Source organism: Pollicipes pollicipes, unplaced genomic scaffold, assembly GCF_011947565.3.
Source record: "Pollicipes pollicipes isolate AB1234 unplaced genomic scaffold, Ppol_2.1 Scaffold_5724;HRSCAF=6776_pilon_pilon_pilon, whole genome shotgun sequence".
Lineage (NCBI taxonomy): Eukaryota > Metazoa > Arthropoda > Thecostraca > Pollicipedomorpha > Pollicipedidae > Pollicipes > Pollicipes pollicipes.
In genome coordinates this window covers 7,989,292-7,997,138 of record NW_023596746.1, presented here as the reverse complement: position 1 = coordinate 7,997,138, position 7,847 = coordinate 7,989,292, and positions in this window count along the sequence as shown.

Here is a 7,847-nt window from a genome sequence, read left to right as displayed (position 1 = left end):
AGAGTGATCCATGACCTAAGGTGATGTTAAGGTCAGGCGTTCTTTGCTTGATGTAATGGCTGACAGGGCCTTTAGACTGTGTTTGTTTCAACACGAGTGTAGCATTCGTGTATTTCAAGTAGGTCGGAGCATTTCAGTTCTTGGTTGTGACTTGTGCATATGCTAGTTTGGCGCTCTCTCCTGCATGACCATAGTCATGCGTCGTGATAGAAATGGCGTAGTCGCTCCAATGTATGCCGAACTGCGAGTCCGGCATTCTCCGCATAGTCTTAGAACTCATACACTGAATTGTTGCGGTTTCCTTGAATTTAGGTCCACTGTCAAATTGTTTTCACTGTGATAGTGTAGCTGATCTACTTTTTAAAAGATGGTAGGCCGTTTTTGTCTTTTTTGTTTGTCGGTTTGATGTTTTTCCTCATGATTATCCGCGTAATTATTTCCTCAGTCTTGTATGATGGGAACATGTTATTTCTATCAGACAGCTGATGACCCAAGTTTTTGGCGCGTGGTTTCGTGTTTTGGTGATTCAAGGAGGATCTAAGCGCATGGTCAATGGCGCTATTGGAAGAGACGTTACTTACGAGCAGTTGTCTGCACCTGTTGCGTGCTGGACCAGCTAGGACAGTATGTGAAAGCTCGCTGAACAACTAATAATAATAATAATAGTTACGGCCGTGTAACGGGGCTCTGAGTGTTCGTCTGCCACGTGCACGCGTTGACAAGCATCACTGGGTTTGCAGTGTGCTTCTGTCAAAAATATCTCACTAGCATCCACATCGAAGCTGCATAACGGACTGCAGTTGGTGAAAATGGTCTCGCACATTTGTCTTAAATTATTCGTTGCCCTCAAGTTATACATTCATTACATAAACGAGTGTCGCCGACAAATCGGCAGTATATGTGTGACTAGGACGTGTTACTTGAGAACGCTGTTCTTCTGCCAATACATGCACGAGCACCCAAGAGCAACACCCCATTACAGCATCATGCACTTGTGGGAAGAGTTTTCTGTTGGTCTGTTTTAGGCTAACTGTTTCTTTCTCTTCCTTTTTGAGCCTCAGAATATTTTGATACAATAGCTCCAACTCAATTTTCTCCTGACATGATTACATTGCCAAAATTAAGCAGTTTCTTCTAGTCGTTAATAAGCTGGATGGGCGAACACTGACGAATCAGTCTTTGGACTCGGGCGTGACGATGTATCCGCCGTAGAAGACAGACAGCTTTCTCAACGCTTTGATCTTGGAGGCGTACTCGGTTTCGGTCGCGATGCTATCAAGCTCTTTGTTGATTTGGCCCCGTAGGCCGGCACCAATGTCATTGTCGCGCAGTTTTGGCATAGCGGCAGTGCCAATATGGGGACAGCCACCTCCGCCACACGACCCATGTTTGAATGCTTAAGACATCTGTATCGCGACGCATGGCTATGCAGCTGCACGAGGATCACCAGGCCAGCAGATGAGCTCACAACCAAAAACCCATACAACACGACTAACCGGAAACGTACGGATCCTGAAAACATTGGTAATTACCCTGCACAAAAAGGTCACTGGTCAGGCCGGGGCGCTAAGCAATGCCATGAAGCATAACCACGCCACCTGGATCTGACACTAATGCTGTTTGCTCATAGCCGTTTCAAAGTGTTCGTAAGGACTCACAGTAAGCGAGCAGCAGCACCTGGTTTTTACCTGTGATGCGTGGAGCCCAGGTGATCATCCGGTCCTCGGTTCACCTCCTGAATGTCCCAGCCTTTGGCTGCCGGCAGCGAAGCACCGCACTCGGCGGCTGCACATTAGGTCAGACCGCCACCGTCGCTGCGCTGCTCCCGTGACGCCAGTGCAGGCGCCCCGTGGCGTGCTTCGCGCTGGTCCGTCGGCCCGCGCCCCGCCTGCCGCTGGCCGTGTCCCCGTCGACACTGCCGGGTCGTCGGCGCCGTCGAAGTCGGGCGCCGGCGCGCGCAGCGGCGCGGCCCGGCGGCGGGCTGGGTTGAAATAGCCGACCTGCACGCCGTCGAGTCCAGCGCGGCCGGGGCGGCCGACGCTGGCCCAGACGGGCTGCGAGCTGCGCCTGTGCCCGTCATCGAGTCGGACAGACGGCCTGGTGCGCCCGGTCGCTGCCGGGACCGCCCGCCGGCGCTGACAAACGGCAGCGACCCGTACTGCTGCCAGATGGCGTGGGAGTCGTGCTTCGATGTCTTCGTGTTGGCTCGCTGCGGCTGGGCTAATCTCTCCTAGCACACGCCGTTTGGGCGCGGACTGGCAAAGCACATGACGTCACACCGAATTCCGTCAGTGACTCGCGGTAGGAACTGGCACTCCATCCACTTCGCTGCCGGTGTGAAGCAGGCAGCTGAGATTTTATCGCAGCCGGCGGCGGGGCTGCGGTGTCACCCCCGTTATTGCTGGTCAAACATGCGCTCTCAATGTCAACACTGAACGCCGAGGGACGCGTGAGCGGCTGGTGCTCTTGATGTTGGGGAAATGCAATCATTGGCTGACAATGGCGCGGAATCAAACAGAAGGTAGGATGCCGACGAGTGTTAACGTCACTGGGGTGGAGGCAGGGGCGTGGTTTCGCACAATGCGTTGGGGGAGGCTGGGCAGTAAAAAAAGGCTCAGCGCACCTTAAAACGCGGCACAAGTAGGTTTCTGTCCGGATTTCGCCCACTCTCTTCTGAAAACTGGGGGAGCCAAGTTGAAGGGGGGATGAAGCCCCCCCCCCCAACCGAACACGATGCTTCACCCCTAAGCGAGGGAATGGTGCATAAAAGTATTCACTTAAGTTGCAGTGGCATAGGTTGAACCTCGTCCGGAAGGAGATATTCTCACTCACGCTGCTGACGAATGGGGGAGGAGCACCTGTTTGCCATCCGACCCCAAACTGAGGCACAGTCACAAAACAAAAACGAGAGCATTACCCGGTGCCTGAAAACCCAACCACGTCCACTAACCCGCCTGGCGAAGGGGGGGGGGGGGGCTGACAGGCTTACCTCGTACTGAGTTTTGAACCAAGGCAGATAAAGCATCAAGATAAGATCATTGCCTAAGCTATCTAAAAGGGACCTGATTCTTGGTTTCAAAACAAAGCCTTCACGTGCCAGTCGTGATCAGGGGCGCGGGGGGTCATTGGACCATGTTCTTGAGCGCGGAAGACGTTCTTTGGAGGAGTGAGTTGCTGGGAAGTAGTGTGCCACATGCGCGCTATTAACCCAGACACCAGTGTAGTTCTGCCCTCCCGCATGACTGGTCCTTAAAGATGGTGCCGCCCTCTAAGAATTTGGCGCTGGCGATTCCATATAAGACATGGACGGAGATGTGAGGTAAATGCGCAAAAGCTGACATCTCTACTACGATTTCCTCACGTCGGCCTTGTTTCCCAAGTGTAAGCTGTTGGGATGCTACAAAGCACAATATCAATAAGCGTACCCAGTAAATAAGCTTCGCTTTGACACTACACTTCGGCCAACAGCGTCCACACCCGGACGCCCCAGCGACCGCGGGCCGATCGCAGGCTGAGTTACCGCACCGGCGCGCTTCGGGGTGTGCTGACATTCCCGCTGCTATACCGCAACAAGGTGCAACAGTGGGATCCAGCTGCAGTCTGCATCGCTGCCGAAGGATAGCCGGATCTGCTGGTGTAGGTGGAGCAAGCTTAATCTTGATCCATATCTTACATGGGCGTTCGTGCGCGCGCGCACGTGTGTGCGTACGGGTGAGTGCGTGCGTGTGCGTGTGTGTATGCGTGCGCGTGCGCGCGCGCGTGTGTGTGTACGTGTTTGTGTGTGTGTGTATACGGTACCCGACCTCCCTGAAAAAGTGTCTCAGTGACCAGTACATTAATAACATTTGCAATTATATGGAAAATTAAAGTATCTAACCATGCACGGAGTAATAAGCCGTTCGCTGTTCCCTCATCTGTCTCACCCCACGAAATCACTTCTGTCTTTGATATCATTCTGTTGTATCAAATTATCTATTGAAAAACTCCTAGTCATTACGCTGAAAAACGTCCCTGTTGCCATTCTTTCATTCTGCTCCGGTGCTGTTTCACGGAAATGTAGTTCGTACCTTAAACAATCGTATGTAGTCTTCCGGGAACACGTCGTTCAAGTGGTTCTCCAGATACGAAGGGGAGACGATTAGGGTGTTTCCTGCCCTCCCCCTCTTTCTTCCAGCACACCGATTCAATTTTTTGTTAATGGTCAGGGAAATAGGATTAAAGCAAGCGCAGCATTTAGCTGCACCCGAACACGCCCTGGCTAGGAGCGGTCTACACCAGTGTTATGACATGACGCGGACGTGAAAGTGCGTGGTGCGGCGGAAGTGGGTGGAGCATAGGCTATGAAAAACTGCATGCGTTGAAAACCAACGTGTGCCTTCACCCCAAGAGTGGATCGAGGATCCTATAACGTTCCATGTTAGCAGGATCCTGGGATTATGGTTTGGGCTTCAGGCACGTGTCTGGTCGAAAGCGAGCCGTCCTGCAAACATTCATTAAACGTCAGAGGTCTCACATACACGCTCATTAGTGTCATACGTTAAGGGTGGAGCCTTAGGCCCGAGGCATTTCCTTATTCCACACATTATAAGTACATATCCTGACCCTGGATTAGCTGATTTTACAACTCAGCTACATGTAGATGTATATCATCGTGCCGTTTGATAAAAACGAGTACCTGAAGGAATAGAAGACAAATCTTCTAAGGATGAAATCGAAGTGTAAACTGTGGCTCTGAAAGGCGAACCTTATCATGCGTCTGGACGCATGCATCTATTGTCAGAACCTCAGCGTGACGATTATAACTCATAACTGACGGACCACACAAAATTCATATTTTCGCCGGACATATAGCGGATGGCATGATGATGCCGACATGATAGCATCAGTCGTGGGTTAAGCGGTAGACGATTGCTAATGACGGCCAGTAAAAATGCGGCGATGTAATCAATATGAACATTCATATAGGCAATACCATGCAGTTGGTAAGGACGGCAACTGAGGAACATTTTGTAGCGGAGTGGCATAGAAGTGACTGAGAAAATGCAAATGGCCCATTTTCCAGAGCGACTTGGAAATGCTATCACGCGTGGTGCGCGCTGCATATTCTGCGGCTTCGCCAGTAACATGTCTAAAGTGGCGGGGCTCGCGAAAAGCTGTGTGCCGGCTTGGCATTTCTGAATGCCCCTTTGACACTGCAATCGCGTGCATGACAAGACGTTTGTATACTTAATGGCAGCTGGTCGGCATTCCTCAAATGCCCGGCATTCGCAATAAGCGTTCGCAGACAACTCGGTGCATAATACTTCGTTCTTGAAATATCCACGGCCCGTGTTTGTTGCTCGTTTCAATCACATAGTCTCGCTGAACTGACGCGGAATTTCGTTGTGTTGATTTAAGGTTGTGATGCGCGTGGGCCTGAGCCGCTGCTACGGCGCTCATTTTGATCGCTAAGGTCGGATGCACTGAAGGGAGTTAAGAAGTGTTTCGACGGATGGACAATCATTTTCGCACCGGCGCTTCTTTTACCAATCGCGACTTTATGAGGGAAGACATAACATATTTTTCTGATCACCCTAGATACGACTCCCCCCCCCCCGCCGTATTACACTGGGCACGCCTCTTACCTATCACACGTTTGGACGGAAATGGCAAGTGCGTTTTACACGGCTTTGTGACAATCAGGAGACATCCTAGTTTTTCACAGGAGTTGATGTGAGAAAATTTACGCATAAGAGCTAACAACCCACCTGGTTTGTGATTTTGCGATGCTGGTAAACTGCTCGGTTACACAACCTCTTTTTAACGTTGGGTTACGCTAAAGTGAAGAATTACTGAAGCGCACTAAGCAAGGGCGGCGTGACAATCTCACATCCGTTTAGATTTATAGTGGGCTTTTACGGCATACATTGTTTTGTATTCGTGCAACTGCCGTAGATGACCGCACTGCAAAGCCGCGTTACGGACAGGTGAAAATTTGTATAAGACAGTCGCCGAGGCTGTGGACCTCACCTTGAAACCAAGCCTCGGGCCTTTGGATGGCATGACCAATGTGACATGCTTGAGAGCGTTAACACGCGCCCGGGTGCCGGGTCGAATGCGACGCGTTGAGGAGAGGTCCTTTCGCCCCCTGACGTTCCGAGAACTACGAGAGGTAGAGGCACCAAGGTCATAGGGTAGGAAGGGCTCCATGTGAAATGAATTACCCTAAATGCTGATTGTCCGTCCCGATGGCACAGTTCGTTAGAGCGCCTGCCTTCCGATCCGCCCACCCGTGGCGGAGTGGGATGGAGTGAGTTCGCTCCAGGCGCTCCCTGTTTGTCCTTGACAGGTATGGCCTGCGGCCGGTGGCAGCCGTCACGCCAAAGGTCAGTTGACGTCAGAGAGCAGGGCGGACCAAGCCGAGCATTGCGGCACGTTAAACTGTCGCCACTGAATTCTGCCGTGCCTGAAATTGCCCGATCGGATGGTGTGGGTCGAGGCTCACACAACAAGCACTGCTTAGTGTTGATTCTGATCCCAGAAATCCATCCATTGAAAAGGTTCGGATCAAATTTATAGAAAATGCTGCAGGTCAAAATTTTTGGGTCAACGTAGGTCAAATAAGGTCAAAACTCAGTTAGACATCGGAGGTGCCTTCAGACCTCTTCACTCAACCAGGCTTAACCAAAATACTTCTTATAAGCGCAAGGCTCTTGTCTGTTAAATGTTCTATAGCTTGCATCAAATTAGCGAACTTATTTGAAATTTAGACGGTAAAAATGCCCAAATCACTTTAAGATAACTTTAATGCTTGAATTTGTAATGAGCGCCAAATACTACCCTAGGTGGTATGCTCCTCAAAGCAACAGGCTTTGTAGGTCATTTTAGATTGATGATCTCCACTGACCTTCATGAAATCATAAAAAGACATCCTTTGAAGTCCAAGTGATCCGGGAATTCAAAATGAGAGTAAAAACCTACGTCACCACACCAACGTTCCCAGTAAAAGTGATTTAGTTTTTACCTTGATCTGACCTTCATACCTGGCTTGAAAGCAATGGAAGTAGTCGCAACTTTGATTTCAATTGTTAACTTGTCCAAGAAGCTATCTCAAAATTGTATGACTTCGTCTAACAATCCACCGTCATACCATATTAATAATTCCCTGGGATTTTCCTCAGCTGACAGGCACGCTCGTACTTCGGCCTGCCGAGCGTCAGCGACCTTACAAGACATGCCCAATTTTTCATAACAAAATGCCGGTTGCTCAATTTCATTCAGTTGGTCAACTTATTCTGGGACCCCCGAACCGAGCATGTGTTCATAGCAACCCACCTTCTCCTCAAAATTTCGTTAACACTGTCCGAGTCGTGCATGGTAGCTCCAGCAAGTTGTCAGGGTCTGACATTTGATCAACTTAACGCATTATGGAGATCAAAATCGATGATGGGTCAGGTCACTAAATTACACCAGATGAGGTGCACAAACCCGCCTACTTGCCTAAAATGTGAGTGACAGAAGAGCATTTAGAAAGCTCTTCTTGTGAGACAGAATGCTAATGTCTACGTTTCACCACAAAAGAGATATTCGAAGAATATAGAAGAAAAATTCCTTGAAGTCAAAAGAACCAAAATCTATTCTAGAAGCGACAAGTCATTTCAGCGGTTGAGTGCCAGCTGTCCACAGAGTAGCAGCTGTCCCATGGACCAGTCGTCCTCGGGCTGCCCCAAGCCGCCTACACGAGACAGCCTCATTGGATTCGCATTGGCTTATAAGACAGGCCCGTAGACAGCATGAAAAAGTGATGGAGCGAAGTGGAGAGCGTGTCTTAAACGCAGCGCACAAAATCTGGCCAACCAGCATAGCAA